Source organism: Myzus persicae, unplaced genomic scaffold (assembly GCF_001856785.1).
Source record: "Myzus persicae strain clone G006 unplaced genomic scaffold, MPER_G0061.0, whole genome shotgun sequence".
Classification (NCBI taxonomy): Eukaryota; Metazoa; Arthropoda; class Insecta; order Hemiptera; family Aphididae; genus Myzus; species Myzus persicae.
The window spans coordinates 178,290-201,738 of NW_019101948.1; the positions used below are offsets into that span (position 1 = coordinate 178,290).

Below are 23,449 nucleotides of genomic sequence, written 5' to 3' on the forward strand. Positions count from 1 at the left end.
GAGAGGAAGTTACACGAGCATATGTTTTTAACTCTCTATGTTTTGCCTCAAATCGAAAACACCAGAAATGACGTGGAGGACCTGACTGCCTTATAATTGAGGGGTAGTGTACAAGAAAATGGTGTTTAGGCTTTAACGAATCGTTAAATAGAAGAACATAATTTTCGTTGTGTTTTTTAATTAAATGTTGAAGTAAAACAATGCCATTTTCTGTAAATGTATGTGATAATAAAACATCAATTATTTTTAAAAAATTAGTAAAAAACTTCCAAACTTCATCATCATGAGGTATTAAATCTCCCACCATCAACGAAAAGAAATGTACAAATGTCCACATTTCTTTTGCAGACATTTTTAAACGAAAGTGTTTGATGTGAGAATCTAAAATCGGCGGTGAACAGTTTCCCACTTCTAAAGACCCATAGTTAAATGCAGATTTTCTATTGTTTAGGTTTTCTAAAGAAAATAATTGAACTGTTTCTGTATAATATTTAATTATGTGGCTCATGTTATAGTGGCAAACTCCCTCGAATAAATCATGCATGATGTCAACACAAAAATTATCAGTAACATGAAAACTTTTTATCCTATTAAGAATGGATTCTTGATATATCCCAGTTTCTTTGAAGTTATTACTCAGCACATCTACTGAATAATTGTCAACTGTACGAATCAAATTGCTATCTTCTATAGACATATGTTTTGTTATTGACTTATGAGCTTTGCAGAAACGACAAAAGTAGTTAGCAGAAAATGATTTACTAAACTCTAAAAGAGTATTAACTCCCAAATTGTCCCCCAGCACTAATGCTAACACAAAATATATTCTTAAATCACCATGTGGAGTTTTTACTATTATACCTTCTGTTTCAAGAAAATTAATTTCGTTTATTAAGTTTATTAAACATAAGTTATTTCCAAATTCTTTAAAATCCACTGATTTAACTAAAGATGCTACAAATATATTACATAAAGAAGAATTATTTTCATTTAGAGGGAAATTATAATAGATGGCAGTAATTGATTGATAATTTGCATGAGAACCCAAAGGGTTATTAATTTCAATATCATCTGCATAAAGAAAAAATGGAAACACAATTTTTCCTTCAAAAGAATTTAGTTTTTTTTTCCAAACATCACACTGAATAAAATTACATATTGTGTTATCGCTACATTGATTGTTATTTATTAGTTTATCATACATAGTTTTAAAATTATCACCTAACTCTAAAAACTTTCGAAATTGGAATCTAAGGGGTAACAAAACTCCTTTAGTTAATGATTCATCGTACATTACATACCCATCGTGTTGAACAATATCAATTTGACTATTTATTGTAAATTGTTTTGCATTTTCAAGATAATCATTTTGTTTAAGCCATTTAATTAAGTTGTGTTCACTATTACAATGTTTGAATGGGTCAGACAAAACAGAAGAAAATTGATTAAACTTACCCTTTACTAAAGGATCTTTAATTTCACACTCAACTATATTTTTATGTATTATAGATAGTGGTTTAAATAATTTATCTTTAAGGCCAGTTTGAATTGTCAATATATCTTTGAATGTAAAATTATTATTACTGTGTAAGTTCATAATAAATTCAATAGCTGATTTATAAAGATGATTAATAGATTTATTAAAATCAAAATTAATATTCTCCGGGGTATCGACTAAATTGGTATTTTTTAAATGATTATCATCAATACATATACATTTATCATTTTTTGTATAATTCAATGATTTATCAAATGTGCATGTACTTGTGGAAAGTAAAGGTGTTTGATTAGGAATTAAAATTTGAGAATTGTCTTTATGTTTATTAGTAATATGTCTTTTGAACTTCGCAAGTGAAGAAAAGGTTTGAGAGCACGAGTTTTCGCAACAAACGTATGTAATCGAATGTGTTAATGAGTGAAAAATTTTAAAATGAACAGTAAGTGATGTGATATTTTCAAAATAATCATGGCAAATAAAACAAATCATTTTCTTAAATGAATGTTAAAAAACACTTAAAAACACTTAAAATTTTCGTTAATACAATTCGAAAGATAAAAAAATATAATACCTATTATTTAGAAAAATAGAAACACAATATAAATTATACTTACTAATTCGCTGATTTGTAGTTTTGGTAATAATGATTTTAAAATTGCAGTTAAGTGTAAAACGACCGTACTACAACAGCAACTTCGCAAAACAACAGTACAAAAAATAGTGAAAAAACACAGTAAACCCATAACACTGAAGACGGAATTATAGTATAATCATATACTGCAAATACGTCCATCTCCATGCCATAATAATATTATATTATTATGATATTATATTGAATATTGATAATGTGCGGTCGTCGCGACGTGGGGCCATAGACACCAGACCGGCTAATTCAATTATTTCTGGAAATTCCACGCGCCCGTGTACATAAATAAACTATAGTTTATATAAGAATTGATTATGATGATAAATAAATTATTAAATTGATGAATATCCTATACAAAACCTCTTTAATAATGATAAACTTATTTATTAAATCGATTATATAATTTATCAAGTATTTAAAAATAATAACTAACGGTTTTATTAAAACAATATTGTAAATTTATCAATATAACAAAGTAGTTTATTGATATGACTATATTTTTTTTAAACATGGTAATATATTTCGTTAAATTTCATAATTAAATTTTATCATTTTAATAAATTGTATTTATAATATTTATAAAACACCATAAAATGAAATCAAATGGAATTATCAATTTCATAAAATTTTAATCATTATAATTTTTTTTTTGTCATGTAAATGATTTATTTTATTACGCGGATAGAATATATTTATCAACATTTGATAAAATATATTTATAAAAATTGATTGTTATTTTTGGTTCAGTGTATAATATATATTAAACCCCATTAACGACACTCGTCCAAGATAAATAATAATATTTGAATTTAAAAGAATTAATTATGTACCATATTATTATTATATGCATCCGTCATTATACGCGTGCGTTTGTTTTATTAAAATGCAGAATAATGATGGTGAACCGAGAGGTTTATTTCAAGTGTATATATATAGGGGCATGGGCACAAAAAACAATGGATCATTCAAATGTTTGCATTGTATCGCGCTCGTGTGTACAACAACGAATAATATATAAGTAAACGCTCTTTTTGTGCTTAGAACCAAGGGGAGGACGTATATTTTATAAACTAATATTTTACCTGCAAATAAACAGGTACACGCAGAGGGGATGAAAATAATATTCAAATTTGATTTGGTTTTCATCTGACGTAAAGTGTGCCTACAGTTTTGAGCGGTCTGTGCAAAACACTACGGTGTAATATTGTTATTTCAAACGTGAGTGCCTCGTTATTATAAATGACTACGGCGTCATCAATAGCAGGTGGCCAAAAGTTAAATGTGACCAAATCATAATATTTATCAATATTTACTTAAAAACTCACAACAGTGCGTACAGAGAAAGGAAGTCTGCAAAACGACTTGTCTACAACTGTGACTGCGAGAAAATCAAGGCGGACAATATTTTATTTTACTGCGTCCCAGCATGGGTTCTTAATTCGAAAAAAAATCACTACCGATATTATATTATTATACTTAACCATCAGTCGAATGAAACATCAATGCTTTCCTGTGATAAGATCAAAAACAAAATTACACGATAAATATAATGTAACACATTGTCACATGCTGTCTACATCCACGTCCGATATAAAATCTATGACAATATAAGACGACAGTTATAATACATGCATGTACATATATTTTTTTTTTATTAACAACTTTTGGCATGTGAATAACGCGGGATCATCTATGAGGGTGAATGTAATTAATTCCATTTCTTCTGTCGGTATTACACCCACACGGAATCTAAACTTTTTAATTAAAATCGATTTTGACAAAACCGTAAAGACCTTCTCTCATTTTAACATTCTCCCTTGATTTGTCGTCTGAACCGTACCACGTTTAATTTTGTAAATCCTTTTTGCGCACACCAAACGTATTTTTAATTAAAAAACCAACAGGAATCTGCATATATTGACGACGAATTCATATTCAATTCTCAAAGTTATGTTGTATATTATATTATATAGGTGCAGGGCAGAAATCGTGTGCGGAATATGGCATATTTTTTCGATCAATTTTTCCTAGAATTTTAAATTAAACGAAGAAAATGCTGCATTGTCCTAGTGTAGAACACACTCGGCATGGAATTTGTTCCGTTCTCCCGGCGATCGAATGCGATTATTTTAATAATAATTTTATACACGAGCAAATACAACGCCGAGAACAAAATAATTAAACAAAATATAATTACTTACACGAAACGTTTTTTTTTTCTCATAAATAGGTACACAATATAATTATTATTACATTCCGTTGCGAACCATAAGCCACGCGCGTTTCTTGCTTGGACGAAACTACTTAAAATATTTTAACTTTTTTTTTAGACACACTCGTGTTGTGTGTGTGAATAAATTATTATTTAGTAGAAACCGGCTATAGTGTAATGAAATAATTATCTTCGGCCATCATCAACGCATATAGTCATCGTATCCATTCGTACGTATGGGATGTATGGGTATTTTATATTATAATACTAACAAAGTAACAACCTTGAATCACGTACAACGGTCGTTTAAACGTCGTGTGATTTCTACAGGTTCGTGTTATCATCGAAAACAATAAACCAATTTAAATCGAAATGATTTGTAGTAAAAATTCTGAAATGGTTATTAAAAGATATGTATTTAGTTTTGAATCTGTATTGGAGAAAAAAAAAGGTCATCTGTTTTTTTATGACTTGTGTGTTTTTTTGTTTTTAATTTTATTAGTTTAAAATATTTACCAACGCAGTTAAGAATTATAAGTCTACTTTAAAAGTTTTATGATATTCAAGTATTATGGATGAATGATTGACGATGTCGATTGAGTCGCAAACTATTTTACAATGTTGTGAAATAATGATGCATTTCTGGAAATACAATAATATGGGCTAACTCGTACCGTTGTCTGCTCTGTAGCTTGTAGTACGCGAGTTATACTATGTAAATGTGGACATAAAATGAAATACGTTAGAAACAATCGGCAAATAAACGGTTTAGTGATTTTTATTTAAAAAACATATATAGGTAGGTCATTATGCTTTAAGTTTTATAGCGTGTAACATTTTACCATCATACTATTAGGTATCATTTTTAAACGAAAATGGCGTCTGACGAATATGTGACAATCAATTAAATGAAAAAGAACACTGTCATTGCCGTTTTCCCTCGATGTTAGTGGTTTTTTGCTAATGAAATCAATTCGTAATTTTAGAAACTTTTTTCCCGAAACTTACCTACCTATATACCAGTATTTAAGATAATACAATAATAATAATTACGTAACATTACACACTGTAAAAGCCAAACACTTCATTGTCATCAGTCCGTTGCAGTTGTAGTTGTCACACTTGATGGGCTTTTTTTATTATTGTTATTATTTTACATGTTATCTGCAGCGGCGGTAACTGTGACGACGACGGCGACGCGCCGTTTCGCTTTCACTATTTCGGTTTTTTACGGCGTTAGAACACAATGTTATTATTATATTTTATGTAGAATATGCTGATCGTTATGTATTCGCATATTTTATTGTGTATACAATATTATTATAATAGTTTTATTATATTATAAAAAATACATCTCCGAGATGAAAACCTCGAATCATTTAAAACACGATAGTCACATGTTTTGTTTTTGTTTTTGTTTCAGGTAAATACAACAAATAGTTGACAAACATTAATAAAAAAAAAAAAACACTCAAATATCGTCGGACCGTAGAACGGCTGAACGACTCTATATTACATTTGTGAGTATATTATAATAATATTAATATATTATTGGAGAATACGATTTACCAATGTCACGGCGTGGTTGTGACTGAACTGGCGATGGTCGGCGGTGGTTGATATCGGCGTGTAATAATATAAGTGTATAATACACACGAGGTGTATAATAACAACAACAATAACAACAACAATAATAATAGTATATTGCTACAATAATATAATACGTATGAACGCAGAGCAGCGCGTACCCTAATGTTTGTGATCGTTTGTAAAATGCGCGAGCATTAAACAAGTTTAAAAAACGTTTCTGGTAACGATCTCGTGAATAGTAATGTGAGAGAGGAAATAAAAATAAAAAAAAATATGATCGATTGTGCGCCCGACTAGACTGGTCACCCCACACTGCAGGGAACGTCTATTTTTCATATTTCGTTCGTATCAGACGTCTCCGACCGTGTATCACACACACAGCACACGACATCGTATAATATAATAATATATTATGGTACGCAGAGGTCTATCTGTGTAAGCATATAATATTGTAATGCTTGTATACAACATGATATTATCCACGCGCCCATAACTCGGCGGCGGCTGCCACGCGGCGAGTGACCATAATTTTTTATTAAAATTAATTCACAAATCCACGGTTGTTATTAATCATACGATGTCGGAGTGAAATACTCGCAGGTAAACATAACATAATATAATATTAATAATATAAATGTAGTAGTAATAATAATATATTATTAAGCGCGTGTGTATCGACCTCGGGATTATACGCGTATAGTATAGGTAATAAGAAAGAGAGTGTGTGTGTGAGAGAGAGAGAGAGATCTAGAAAAAAATCTGAAAAAAAAATACTCACACCGCCTGATATGTATCCCCTCAGAATCAAAAACACTCGAGTGCAGCGTGCGACGACAGCGCAGCGACTTGGCAATCTTTTCTCCGGACATTTTTCTTGCGAGTACATTAGAATATTTAGTAAAAGCTTACTGTTCCGGTTTGGTTATATAGTGGAAAGCGTCAGCGGAGAGGAGTTCATTAATTTTCACTGAGATAATCCGAGCTAATTATACGACGAGGGGCAACACAATAAAAAATGTATTCCTTGGTAAAAAGCTCTCTTGATATTTATAGCGGTATTTAAACGTCGTTTTAAGACCTAATTTATTCATCCCATCCTTTATGTATATATGTATATATTTATATATTACTAATTTCGCAGTCGCTTATTCGAGTTTTTACACTGGTGTACGGAATTGCTAATGAAATTAATTTGCGATTTTTTTTTTTTGTTCACAAGAAACAAATAGATTGTTATTTTCAAGCTATTTCGTGCGCTCCTCAGGATTTGTTTACGATGATTATTTGTTTTAAAATGAATTCAACGTTTGTGTTTTTGTACAAAATTATTGTATGTACGAGATAGAACAATAGTTTTTAAATACGACGCGATTTCAAATTTCCCAGCTTTACTCGAAAACCAACGACCGTCGATGTTATCCTTGTCACTGAAATTGGTACTTGAGAGTTGAGGACAATAATGCGGGTCCCAATTTTGAATCACAAATATTATTACTAAATGCAAATCCAGGACAATGAAACCACGAAGGACTCGGACCCTTGTTGAACATCATGTTATTGAAGTGGCTGATAAAATTGGTTAACCAAAGCTTGTAGTGTAATTTTTCTAAATTAATTATTCATATACACTGGTGTAATATTTATGTTTATAATATTATTCCTATGCGTTTTTACGTTATATATATATATTAAGACACATATGGTTATTACGGCATTACCATATATTATTTGCACAAAAGTTCAAACACGAGTTCTATGTTATAACCATCACGATCCGAACCTCCGCGTACAGATAGGGTGATTTAAATGAATATGTTTACCTTTTTAGTAATTTCAAGAAATCCTTTTCTTAGAAATTTCGTTTAAACCCATAACGACGAAACCACCCTTGGCCAATGCAACAGAATGTGAACGCATAAGTTAGATAATTTTCTTGGAAAACTAGTGACGCTTGCTATCACCGAAAAGAAACTTCGGATAAACCATGGAAACGTATATAATAATATGTTGTACAATTTTGTCGTTTTTAACGGTTGGAAAAAACTGAGACAGATGTACGTCTGCTTTGACGGTATACGACCTCCTCACTTTTAATATAATATTATGTAGGTACTCGAGTTAATGTGACAAAATATTTATTTAATGATCAGTATCGGTTGACTTGTAAATGGGTTGAAACTTGAAAGGGCAGACACAGGGGATATCGACCTTCTGAGAATCCTTCCACTTTCGTCACAATCTCTCCCCTAGCCGAATCAACCACCCTTTCTAACTCTTTCGGCCTAACCTTACTGGGAACTTTGTGTGACACGAAAACGAAAACATTTGGTTTTTAAGTCAACCTCACTATGAGACAAATAATGCGTCCTGCCGTTCTATTTATTATTGTCTGGTCGCCGATCATTACAGCGATCCACTTTTAAGTTCATTAGCGTGTCCCATCGATTTTACATGATTTAATAATGTGATTCGAACGGTCTTATTGTAAAAATTCTTCTCCTTGGTCGTTGCACATTTTCGAACTTTTTCCATTTTGATTTTTACTAATGAGTACGCACAATCGAGCAATTAGGCCGATATATTTAGTACTGATTAGTAACATGCTGCCTTTTTTGATAATTTCTCGTTTTCGACGTGAAAAATACAAGTTTTCATAAATTTGGATACATACCCATAAAGCTGTTGATTTTTTTTCAGTGTGTACTTACGTTTGTCGAATATCAGCATCGGTTCCGGTACAAATTCCGATTTCTATCCAGATCCGTGACGGTCCTCTTAATCGTTGATGTAGAATCTAACGCTCCTCAGCCACCATAGCTTATAAGAATATAATACCTATGCGGTGTTGTTATACCGGTGTTGGACTTGTTTCCGTCTATCTACCATCGTTCGTCAACCACGAGTGTAATTCATTGTAATATGCATAATGCGTGTGTAAAATAAAATGATTTGAATCGAAAAGTACAGAATAGCTATAACATAATATTTATACGTGTGGACAGTGTTTTTACACGCGCACGATAATTTTAAAAATGATTCGTCCCATTTCCGCAGATTAATATAGTGATTGATTTTTGAATAAGTAATAATACAAATTAACAACCTGCAATTATTGAACTCGTTCATTTTTTAACGCACGTGAAAGTTTACGCGTCCGAGTTAATTTTACATATTGAACGTGAACGAGTTCAGTTTTTAAGTGAACATTCCAACTACCGGTCGTTTGTCACGTCAAAAAACTACTGCAGCCCGTGTGTGGAATATCTATAATTGTGATTTGGGTGATCTATCGCTGTTTGAAATTACAAAATATAACCTTTCGAAGAACACGAACAGGATTCAGGATTAGTTTTCTTTTAATCTACATATACACGCTCGTTTTTCCATATCAGTGTACAGTATAGACATTATCGAACGAGAAATGGAGATATCGAGATAGCATTCGACTATCAATATTATTAACTATCTATCTATGTCATGGTATTATATGAATGTCTACTACATAACATTTTCACCATTTTCCTATACATAGCAGGGAGTCGTAATCGACGAAATCGACGAAATCTGTAGTCTGTTCTCCGTGGGCTCATTACCCATATACTGCAGTATATCATAATAATATACACGTAACGATGTACTGGCATATTATATAGTGCCCATACCTATGACCTATATACGTACAATGCTTATATATAACGTCTATGCATATATATGCATGCGTATCATAATATTATGACGCGTTGTTTATGGGCTTTCGCAAATCAAATCACAAGGTACACCGATCGGACCCGAAACTGTTATATTTATGTACAAATATGTATAGGTACCTGCGAGCAGTATATTATAAACCTACGGCCTCTGCACGACCACTCCACGAGGTCGGCAAAAAAGAGGAGCAAACAACAATACACCTATATGATAATACATAAGTGATAATAACAAGCCCGGTGTACAACGTTCAGGATATATGGTAATCTGAAACCTGCACATGACCGGCGCGTTGCAGTTTACAGGGCGGCGGTAATGACGACGAGGGTGCAAGTACGGATGAGCAGTCCGGAACTGCAGCGGGAAAACGACTCCTGCTGCGGTACGGTCATCCCTTTGGGCACCAACCACCGCGTCATCATTGGCCATCGCGTACAGCGCAGGCAGTGGCAATCGGCAGACGGAAAACGGTTGATGCGGGAAATTTTATTATTACTATTATTATTATTATTATTATAATTTTTTTACCCCGCCCGTATCGCCGCACCGTATATTACACAAAAACGACGACCGCTAATTGCGAGCAGGACCGCGATTCCCGTTCCTCGGCGGCGGCAACGGTCGAAAATAATATAATGCTATTAATGAACCGGAACCCTTTCGGCCGTCAGTCGCTTTGCATTTCGTGTAATTAAAAATTAAAATTAAAATCTCCGCGTGCTAAAATAATTCCCCCCTCCCCGCCGCGTGAAATGCAAATGGGGATGATTATGATATCGTCAGCGGCGGTGGCTGAAGTGGTGGTAGTGGAAATGGCGACACGAGAAACGTCCTCGGCCACTATATCACGGGACACTGATTTTAATTACCAAGACCGCGTCAAACCAAGTGCAACACAATAACCACCTCACCGAGTAGAACGATTTTTTCCCTCTTTTTTTTTTTTTTTACTCTATCTTTTCAGAATATTATATTCGCATAAAAATGCCCTTCGACATTTATACTCTTTTGTGTGTATTTAGGACGAGACATTGTATAGCGGTTTTGTTCGACAAATAGGCTGCATGCATATGCGACAGGATAAAAATGTTTGAACGCACGCGTAGGTAGCTGGTATATATATAAAAAAAATGTGTATGTATAAATAAAAGAAAGATCTTCAAAACCAAAAAGCGTCTAATCAAGACGACATCGTACAAAAAAAACCTTGTGTATATTATTATTATTATAATAATCATTACGAAACACGAAAACTATTCAGATTGACAGATTACAAAAGCTCGGGCGAATCTCATAAATTAATGTGTCATTTGCAGATGAACCTACAGTTTTTAATGAACTGTCACACTATATTCACACTCAAAAAATCAAATGAAATTTTTGGTTTATTAAAGTAATGAATATCAAATGGGTCAAAAACTATAAATATTATGCCCAAAAGTCGTCAAAAATGTATTAAATATTATGTTCAGTATTATCGATTTGAGAAAGATTGACGTCGTAGAAATGTAAATATCACAATAAGTTTTATAGAGGTTATAGAAAAAAGAAAATTCATTCAAACGAAATCATTTCGCGGCGTTTATTCAAAATAATTACCTAAAAATAATGAAATTTCTAGAGTTCCCGTCTATACACACCTATTGAATACTGAGAATGTACCAGCGACGGATATTTGTTGAGATAATATTTCAATTCGGGAGCGGCGTTGATTATTATTTCGACCTACCGGAGAAAAGAAAAAAAAAGTGTCTTGAAGAAGACGTATTATATAAATAAGTATTCTTTATTTTATGAGACGTTTCTTTTTTACGATGTACCCATACCTACCTACCTACCTACCGCGCCCCATACGACATTTACAGCAGCGAAGAAAAATGATTTCTCTCGAACGGAACCGGGCGTCTGGGGAGCTCGTGTCACTGTTGTTTACTTCCGGTTCCGGGGCAACTTCGAATACTTTTGTCATACGTCCATCATAACCGATTTTGACGTTTTCAATTTAGAATCGACACCACTCATCGTCGTATCTCGTACGGCTTCGTCCTCGCCGTGAACGCTGCAGCGATTTCGCGCGTGATGTGCGCGTACAACTGGAGCACAATCATAATAATAATATACTACTTGCTTTACTGTACAGTAAATTTATTTACTTTTATGGTTTTGTGTCGCATAACATAATGTATGATATTGTCTTGCACTGTTCACTGCACGATTAGTTCTGACGAATGTCGTTTCGATCGCGACGGTTCAACGACTTATCTAAATAATAAGAGACGGCCCGGCGGCTCATTACTAGCTGCCACTGCCACGACCCGCTAAAAAACCTGCTGCACTCTACTATGACAATATTATCAACAAATTATTGATGATAACGTGCTTGCCGCGAAATCTCAAAAACCTCTTACGGGGTATTGTATTGGACGTCCCGAGACCATCGTAATATTATTATTATTTCGTCCGGTTCCGATATAGTGGTTGTACGACAAATGACGACAATAATAGGAACAATTAGAAATAACACGCAATATTCGCGGAACAATGAATTGACGATCATCTGCGCACAGACAATTTGAATTCAAAAACACGAGAAACAAAAATATCCTATGATAATGACAAAGTACTCGCACGGAACGTTTGAAGTAAATGAAAAAAACCACTTCGTATTTTCAGATTTAACGACGCGTGGCGCGTCTGCAGCCATGTACCTGCAGCAGTTGTAGGTGTATAATAGGTATGTATATATATATAATATTATAATAATATATCTTGACGCCGCCGCCGCCGCCGCCGCCCGTGTACTGTAAAATCGTTTGACACAACCGATGATGTTATAATATTATTGTGTGATGCACAAAACACACCACGGCGGCCGCCCACGACACTGTCGAATCGGCGAGACGACACGCGATTGTTGGAGTTGATACGTCAGTGGTTTTGTTTTACTGTTTTTTTTTTTGGAATAACGTCACAAGGGTTTTTTTTGTTTTGTTCGGTCGCGGAGGTACCTATTGTTTGCCGCACAGAAACTCCGTGAAAACACACATCAGTATTCGTCGTGCAGGACAACGAAGACGCGTGCGGGAAACGAACCGCTGAAAATTTCGTTCAGATTGCAGTGTTCATGTGCTTTTGAAAATCAAAAAAAAAAAAGTCCTACGTATAAACCTACATACCAACGCTATGTGTGTGTGTGTGTGTGTGTGTGTGTGTGTGTGTGTGTGTATGCAAAGAAGAAAACGAGCTTCGACTCGTTCGAATTGCTTTCGAGAGTAATACGCGGCACAGGAGCTTACATATATATATATGCGTGTGCGTGTGTGTATACAGCGGCGGCATTCGGAGTTGACACTCTTTGAATGATTTGGTTCGTTAAGTGTGTAAACGCCAAAGCTGCCTGCACACTACCCTCCGACACCTGCACACGTCTCTAAATGTTTACACGTATATACCCAGTACCCCCACCTATATATATATATATATATATATTATGCTTCTATTGCACGCACACACACCCACACGTGTACCCCACTTTGTACATTATGTTCATCGCATAAGACCACCACCACCACCACCGCTGTACACATCGTCGTCACTGGAGGTTCGTATTATCTATTATTGCAGGTATACACACGTCCTTCACGGTCGTCCTGTCGAAAACCATTTCATTATCACGTTATTATTAACCGGGGAACACCACCGCACCGCATTTTTAATAATATCATTGTGATCGGACGTGATACACGACGCTATGATATTTGGCGACTATAGGTGAACCTGCCTGGTCGCGTGATTGTGTGTGTATCGGTCATGAGAAACGCGCGAGCGTCCCTCCTCGCACAGTGCAGGGCATCGTAATATAGACGTCGTTGCTGTCAAGTATACTCGTATAATGGACGAAGATGTGTGAGAAATTCGACGATTTTCCTGAAAACCGGAAAACGTCGACGCCGTGCGAGTCCGATTCCAACTCGTTATCCGAAGACAGTCATAACAATTAACTCGAACTCGTATAATAACTGTGTTATCGTTTGTCAAATCAATAATAATATAATATATACAAGTGCTACGGAGTTATAGTAATGGTTACAATATTATTATTTATACATTATCCCGCGACTATATCTACATCTAATCTGATAAAGTATTGATGTTTGGATTCTCGATTAGTTCCTGTTTGGAATAGCCATACTATTCGCAGTCCTGCAGCGGTAAAAATATGAAATCGTTTCTTAATCAGTATCTAGTACGGCCGAGTCGCGTGTGCGTCGTTCGTATAATATGCAATATTCTCAAAATTAAACGATCATCATTGCTATACAACTTGAACTTAAATTTATATATTAACTCGCGCGAACTAGTTAAGTACAAATGTAATTATAAAATATTAAAAGAACGGAGTACCGGGTAAAATGTGATGCAACAAATCGAAAATATTATGAAAATTAAATAGAGAAGAGACAACCATACAGATTTTTATATTTTACTTCTGTGGAATACAACAATAAGATTATAAAATTGAAAGAGTTTATAATATAATAGTAGAAAAAACTGTATTGTTCGTTAACTATTAAATACCGCGTAGGTATCATCTTTGGCCTCCTGCAATCTTAGGAATTGATCTCATTGGCCGATCAAAGATGAAAATGTTAGTATAAAATCCGTTTTTTTTTTTTACAACGTTTCCCTTAATAATAAGCTAATTTCGGCGGGCATTCGCGATATTTTCCGGTCAATGACGTAATTTCCCAATTATATTGTAGCCTTTGACCGTAACATATATGATATAAATTGAAAGAAAACCCTCTTTTAGTACTTCATAAAAAAAATGTTTCCGCTATAGTTCCGTGTAACGATTTGTCTCATTTTTTTTTTTTTATCGGTTTGTGGTAAGACATTGTGTGTGTGGGTATGGTTTTTTATTTGTATAGAATAAAATCGGGGCTGCAAATGACATACTTAATCGTATTATACAAACCGCTGATGCCGGTAATTGTACTTTTAAAATATGCATATTTTACATTAAACGTATTAATACAATAATAAGACATACGTATTTATTCATTGCATGTATATGCGTGAACGAATATCAATAACCATTAAAATTTGGTCGCTTGTATAGATCGCCCGCTAGCATGGTTTTGATCCTTGTCCATATTCCACCAACTAAATCGAACCGCCTAAGTCTCTTCGATTTTGTGTATGCGATTCATTCACAAGATGTCGCACACAACGAGTCAAAACTCACAATGTCTTTAAGTTAAAAAAAAAAAACTCGATAATATTGATTCACCATAATAAAAATATACCTGCGTCACTAAGTTTAATCACTTTTATTGTTTATAATAATAGTATAATGGTTATTATTATCGTTATTGGGAGATGACTGTAACCATTGAAATTCATACTATTTCAGGATTTTCGATCGTTGAGTACGAAACAACATTCATTCCGAAATAATATTCTCATCGCATGCAAACGCACACACTCACATAATACGTAAAAAAAAAAAAAAAACTCATAAATTAATTTTAAGCACCGAGATAATTCCGTTCGTTAATGTATATGATTAGCAGCCGGTTCATCAGTATAATAACGTGCACCGCAGCTTCACTGTAATTGTATATATTATTATTATTATTATTGTTATTGCGGCGATTGATTATTAAATTTTTTTTTATTATTATTATTATTATCGGCGTTGGTCTCGTGGTTTTGGCCAATAATAGTATCATAATACCGTACCCGCATATTTAGATATCATATTATTCGTTCATTAGTCATTACTCATTACTCATTACGCTCCTCCACGCTGTGTCGGGAATTATTATCTTTATTGATCCCGCAGCAATACAGCAGACGGCAGCGGATGAAATGGAACCCAAAAATTCGAACCCATTTCCACTTCCATCGGTCGGATGGGAGTGCAACTGTTGATTTAATTTTAATCACGGTGTTGTTACATATTATTGTATTTATTTGCTTATTATTTCGTTTGTTTGTTTCTATCCATCATCGTCGCCGTCGAGATATACATCAGCTGTCTCGGAACCGGTCGTTATATGTTGCATTCAATATTTTTCGTACAATCTATATCCGTAGGCATACACTTCATTATACAGCAAGTATGCCAACAAGTATACCACCATTCTTTCCTTTAATTTGTTCGAATTCCCTGTTAAAGAATTTTTAAACCTACGTATTGTGTATAGGTACTTGGTACTAGTTGTAGCTGACCATATTTTCTAATTCTTTAAATTCTGTTTTTCATATGAGAACATTGAGAACCACAGTTTTATTAATTGTAAGTGTTATTGAGCGGATAATTGTTTTCATGATGTTGATACAGGTACCTACAATCCGAACGATTAGTTTCTCAGTAATTAAAATGTTTATACTAAAGACTATAATAATAATAATATATAACATATTCCTTACAATTTTTTTACAAACATATAAAATAAAATATACAATATCGGATCGGCGTAAAGTTTTTACAATACTTGAACCATTTTTACAATTTTTAAGTTTTGGTGGAGAGGTGAATTCCTGAGATTTTCAAATCACCATATAGCTACCATGTCTTCCAAACGAATTATCGTGGACTTATAATTATCCTCAGTACCCACAAAAAGTTTAATAATTCGGAAACTACTCATCCAAGTTTTTATTCTGATACGTCAAAACGTTCAGGAAAAATTATCCGCCGAATTATATGCAGTAGAAAATATGGTGGGTTTTCGTTTGAAAAGCAGAAGTTTTTATCTCCGCGGGACACTCTTTAAGTGGTACAACAACGATTCTCGAGAATTTCGAAATAATACGGTTTCTAATTGGTACTTACCTGTATTTAAAAATTCAAAAAGAAAATCGTATTTCGAACAATGCTGCATATATAATATTATTGGACGGAAAAAAGGCGGGGGGGGGGGGCAAACGTGCTTGGGGCGGATTGCCCCGTATACCGACACACTGTACGCACACACACACACACACACATTATACCTTTTCGTATATATATATATATATATGTGTGTGTACAATACCACGACCTCGTGTCTGGTGTACGTTATATCTTGCAATATACGCGTAAACGCATCGCCAATAACTGCAATAACAATAATAATAATAATAATAATAATAATAATAATAATAATAATACACACATTATTATGACGCGCGTATTGGCCATAACGCAGCTGGCCGCGTACAGTTCTCTTTACGCGTCTACGCTGACTGTACCAAACGAGAGGATGGTACGCGTATATACAATACAATATTATAATGTGTACACGTCGTATTCGCGTTGCGTACGACGTTTCAATAATAATAATAATAATAACAATAATAACGATGATAATAGTAATAATAATAATAATATACGAATCGATAAATTTACGAGACGAATAAAACGCCGCAGTAATAACCGGGCGTCGAAAGACCCGTTATTCGTGTCCGCGGTCGTATCTTCGGAAAATCGCATTGCCGGCGATTGTTGTCGGTAATAATAAGTTATTACTCACCGAATCCTAAGCCGGCGGAGTACCTGTATAATATTGTTGTTTGCGGGTGTGAGATATTCTCCGCGAAAACCACGATTTCGTACGGAACGGTTGAGACACGTCGCGATTGATTATCGCGGATGATATGTAAGTACTATTATAGCTATACGTCGGCCATAATAAATCGTTATTATTTTTTTGTTTTCAAACTATTCTAACGTTGGATCTAACATTATACATTTCGGATATATTTACACGTTACCTACACACGAAATACGTCTTGACTTGTGATCAACAAAATTACATAATATTTAGGAATAACGAATCAAGACAAACGACGAATTAAAATATTAAGCTTTATAGAAATATTTTTTTGTATTAAATAAATAAGCCTCGGCGTCTATGGTGATTGGCATACGAGGTAAAGATATTCTCGGGCTATGAAGTATTTACATAAATGGTTAACAGATGTACACAGTATTTATAAGATTGGTCTTGATTAAAAAATGCACGTTTTACAGATCTAAAGTCGTAATGGAATAGTATTTAATAAAATAGCAAATAATATCGGTTGCCGGTTACATTGCTAAGCAGGAACACATTGCGGTTTGTATATGATGGGCGGGTCTCTGATAGAAACTGGATGACCTTAAAGACGTTGTTTTAAGGTAGGTTCGGGGTTGAGTATTTCGGGGAAGTGAACTGATATTTGGCATCGTCTTCTCTGTTTGCCGTAAATTCTGCATTCAATTAGAATGTGTTTAACTGCTGTGCGGGAGACCCCGCCACTTGCACAAATACGGGGGAGGGTGTTCTCTCTCCATTAAATGGCAATGACAAAAACACGAAACCTCCATCAAGCGTATCAGGGCAGGACAAACACTCGCCTATTATCTTATAATTCAACGCGTCTTATAATATAATAATATAATTATCGGCTCTAGGTTATGCAGCGCCGTTGTGACGATGATCATATTATTGATATGACAGGGTAACGTTCGGCTGTAATTACTTTCGTGTGTTGTCGGGGTAGAGGTTCGGTGCTGCGGAATCGTTATGAAAAAAATATAATCATATAATTTACTGTTTTTTATCATCCGGCACCCGCCGCAGGTAACACGCAGCGGTGTTTGGAAATAATATGTGCCGCACACACGAAAGAACATTATTATCATTATAAACAAAGAGGGTAAAGGTTTGCGCTGCAAAGGGCGTGAGCAGCAGCGGCTATGCGTACCTATATAGTTTCCATATATTATTACGCAACGTAATTTAAATGTTTAATGATTGTTTATTACTCCGGTGGTGGTGGTGGTGGTTCTCAATTAAAAAAATAAAATAAACATAAAAATACTCATCGCTTCTTTATATCCGCAATAAATATTTGTACGCATATAAATACGTAGGTATACCCTGCACCTGTCTGCGTGTGTGTACGCACGGTGTACATTATTGCGTTGAATACATGTGTGTGCGTGTGTGTTGCACTGAGTAATATTCGCGAATACCTAATAAAAAACAACTCGTTTAAAAAACAAACCGATTCTATGTATGCAATAAAAAAATAAAATAAAAAAACCGCACGCACGCCTCCGTGGTAGGCGCACAACTGCAGATATACGCGTATGTATTTACGGTATCAATGTGGTACCCATGGTAGATACCAATTTTTCACATGGTCTTCGCTGCTCTGACGCTTATTATTTCGTACGACGGCGATGATCGTTGTGTTCATCGCGGATCGTCGAGTTGTGTTTATAATGTTTATAATGTTTATATGATAATAATATTCGTTTGGAACACGGAATGTAATTATCGCCGAGGTATGTATATATATATATATATATATATATGTGTGTACAGATATTATGTGTATGATAATACTATTATGAGCTTATATATATATATATGATATTTTAATATAGTATAATAGCTCACTGTTAATCGGTATTGAATCGTCTCGTCGTCGCTGCACCGGGGAAATCATTATATACGATAATCCGAAAAACACGGTTTACAACCGAACACGCAGGCAGTAAATAATTATACGAAAATAATTTTATAAATGCGTTGAATGCCGTGCGGCACTTTGTTGAAATCCGCCGTTGGTATCGAAATCAATTTACCTAAATTAATTTAAAATTATCAATTTTCTATATATTATATAGAGACTTTAACTATTATGGTGAGCGTTGTTTCGGGTCGTGCTTCTCTACCACCGGTCGCGACGGTCATACAATTCGTATAATAACATTACCGAAAGTATTATAAAAAAATATGGTCACGCTGCACGTGTGTCATACTGATGTTGTTCGTCGATACCGGTGGACCGAAATTTTCATTTCAGAAATTTGTGAAACAGAAATAGTACTGTAACGTTCTGGGTAAGTCGGTGTGCCTTTAAAAACAGTTTAATTTGTGTAGAGTATTGTTGAATTCGTTTATAAAAAATATATACACAGTTACACACACGTGTAGGCATTCCTGATTATTTTGTATCATTTTTTGATCATTTTTTTAAGACGACTTACATTCAATACACAACATAAATTACGCAAAATATGATTAATTTTCTCCTTTACAATATACCGTAATCGTTTTGTGAAGAATCACAATTTTGGTTTCAAAAACACACAATATATGAATGGTGTGCCTACCGATGAAATTACTGTTGACAATAATAAAATAATCTCCTCGTCGTTAGAATAATAATGATTCAGGTTTGCACAATAATGGATGACGGAAACGTATATACACTGGTGCGATCTCAACTGCGTGATTGTCGGTAAATTCGGATGTACCTACATATATGTGGACCGGTACAGAAACCGGAAGAGTATATGTGTACCTATATTTATACACGTATATCGTATGCATAGGTATTTATATATATATATATATATGTTGACAATAGGAAGCTCCGACGAAGAATATAACCTACCCACATATCGAATACACCTACATACCTACCTATAGGTAAACCGTGCACTTACTCGCAGAGTCTACAAAATGTCATTCGCATAAATAATGTGCATTTACATTTTTTCCGTTAGGTGGTATTGCGCGCTGAGAGTCGTGTGTATAGAAGATCGCCCAAAGGCAACGCTCGCAAAAACCATACTTTCCGATTCACGAAAAATGAATCCTTTCCGTTACATCGTTTACGAGTCATGCCGCAGTAAAATATGTAAAAAAAGATAACGAGTCACGCTAGACGGGGGAAAAAAAATATAATAGAATACACACAGCGCATAAAGCCGAGCGTACGCGAGTAAATCTACTTGTTGTACCTATATGTATAATAATATGCAGCCCACTCTTATTTATTTGTTCGCAAACCGAATTATTCCAAAACGGTCGAGAACGGCCGCGCACAGGTCTCTGAGGATTCGTTAAAATATACGATACGCGGTTAGGACCACTGCAGTATCTCAACCCGCGCCGCCGTGGCTTTGGGCACCTATATTTAGGTTACTGCCGCAGCAGGACTACATAACGGTTTTCCGCAAACAACATTTACAAAATAGTTTTTCGACGTGCCTGGAAAATGCTTGCCATTCGGGTTTAATAATGATCGCACAAGTGGTAGGTACGACGCATATTATATACATGGGCGTATTATAGCGTTGGAAGAAAATTAATCTTCCCGAGGATGACCGCTGCAGCGCCCGTCGTCGTGATGGTGTTGAAGGATTGAGTTGTGTGCAGCAGCAGCAGCAGCAGCAGCAGCGAACATCAGCAGAAAGCCCGGACAATATAATAAAATTATATACCTGTTATACACGATGCACAGCCCGCGATAATAATGATAATAACAATAACTACAACGTCCGATGTGAAGGTGTATGGAGGAGGTATGAAGAAAAATAATAATAAAAAAAAAAACCGTGTAACGAATTGTCTAAGAAATATCATAAAGAAACGATGAGGTATAACGACGGCTACTACGACGACGGAGTGGTGTCGATGAAGACAATTTTCCGTGACGGCCAACAACCATACACTATACACACGATGACAATTGTGTACTGAACATCAATTTTAATTGACATCTTATTTTTAATACGCGTTCGGCGTTCTATAACAAGATATAAGTTATTTTTTATGATTATTATTATTATTATTATTATTATTATTATTATCGTTGTTATTATCATTACTATATTATCATCTTTGTTATTCCCGTTAGATCGATGGTCTGGAGTGGTTCCTTTTTAAAATTTTTTTTCACCGACGAATTATGGTTTGGAAACGCCGACTGCCCCTCACGCATATATCCTATGATCGTATTCACATTTAACCCATAACAGGTGAGGCCATTAGTAGGTACGTCATCGTAAACATGGCGCGTAGCAGATGACTTTAGAATATAATATTTTGTGTTACTAATTTAATGATGATATAATAAAAAAATAAAATTCGAAACAAAAAATAATATGGATAACGATGAATTTACGGCCAATTCAAGCTTTTTTAATTCGAACGAGAGTTATTATAATATAATATAATACGCGAATTCCAAATCAATTTTTTTTAAACTTTCGCATTATAAAAAACGATGAGTTTCAATTATAATAATAAATTGATTATTTATAGGTACATCTCCAATTCTCGTTTATGACGAAAAAAAATATAACAAAATTATAATACCTACTAGTAAAACAATAATAATTTCAAAAGTAATGATGCTTAGGTCCTCATTAATATTATATCTGTTGCCGGCAATCCAGAAAAGTTTTCAATATAGCTGTGGAAAAAAAGAAAAAAATGAAAAGAAAAGAAGAATTTCGTGTGGTCCGCCTCTTATTATTATTATATCTTATTTAGTATAATAAAATGTTCATGTGACTATGAAACGGTGTGCAATATAAAAACCTGTGTGTGTAGATAGGAAGTTCGTTGCAAAAACACTGCCATGGTATATATGTATATATATTGCAGTGGGATAAGCTCATTAAATATTGTCATCGAGATACCATATATTCGGTCGATGACGTGCGTAATTGAGCGCGGCGAGTTGTTTGGTCCGACTATAACTTAACGAAAATTATTTGTGTATTGACGACGTCTAAGCCCCCCCCCCCCGGACGGCGCTACAGATTTTATTGAGCTCGGCCACGGGAGCTTACATATCGGTTATTATTATTATTATTTCTTTTTCTAAAAATTACACAGCAGTCGACAGCATACGCGGCTGTGTATACACTCGTCGCGGGAATCGTGGAAGTTATACGATATTCGTTTACTTTATTGGTTTACGGTGTGAAATTCAATTCGCGTCCCGAGCGGTTCTCGCGCGTTTTATTCATAAATGGAAATGTGTTTCATCGTTTCAATGATTTCCGAACGTGCCTCGGAGGTCGTTGAAAACTTTCCGTGCCGAACGCGCGCGTGTTCGATACAAGTGTCGTATATATATATATATATATATATTGACGTCGTGAAATATAAATCGGCGGCAAAGTTCACAATAGTACCTACCAACACCTACGTCTCTGCGCTGCACACGCGTCGTCGGCGGCGATATAATAGTAATAATAATAATAATAATCATATACCCGCGAAATCCGTCGACAACGACCATCTATCCGAGCACATAATAATATATTATGCCGATACGCAATAATGTGATACCGATATGATATCGGTTCGTCAAATATCCGCGAGAAACGACTTCGAGGACAGCGGCGCCGCCCTGCGCATAACATTATTGTAATATTGTAATAGGCAGCTAGGTATATACTGTGGCGTATATAATGTCGTCGCATTAAATCATAATATTTTATCCATATTGTCTGCCGCTGCAGTAGGCGGCGGCGGCGGCGGCAGCGAGACGGATATCAACAGGTCGTCGTCATCTGCACAGCTGCAGCAGCGGGCTCGCACAAGTAGCTGACGGCGTGTCATTAATCAACCAGGACGAGTGTATACATATACATGTATATATATGCACACGAGAGACGTGTACCTGTGGTTGTAGTAGTATATATAGTGTCAGCAGTAGTAATAGTAGACGCAGTACTGCTATAATAGTCATCGTTGTGACTTAGACTGCGCCGTATACGCATAATATCGTGTTCCACTTCATTTATTCATAATAATATAAAGAATTGGCTTTAAAAACGCGATCGAAAAACAATACACACACGCACACACACACCCGCTCTCGCGCTCACAACAACGTTTTGGTGGGCGAGAGACTGTGAGGGGGAAGCGCAAAGAATGAAAAACAAAAAAAAACTAGTGTATACGATACTGTAATAACGATAGTAATAATATATACGCCTTATCGT

At 34.9% G+C, this 23,449-nt stretch overlaps 1 protein-coding gene across 2 annotated transcripts in view; it reads left to right on the forward strand.

Moving 5' to 3' along the window:
- The window catches only part of LOC111030842 (neural cell adhesion molecule 1-like), a 195,087-nt gene that overhangs the window by 71,473 nt on the left and 100,165 nt on the right, over positions 1–23,449 (forward strand). The window lies entirely within an intron of this gene.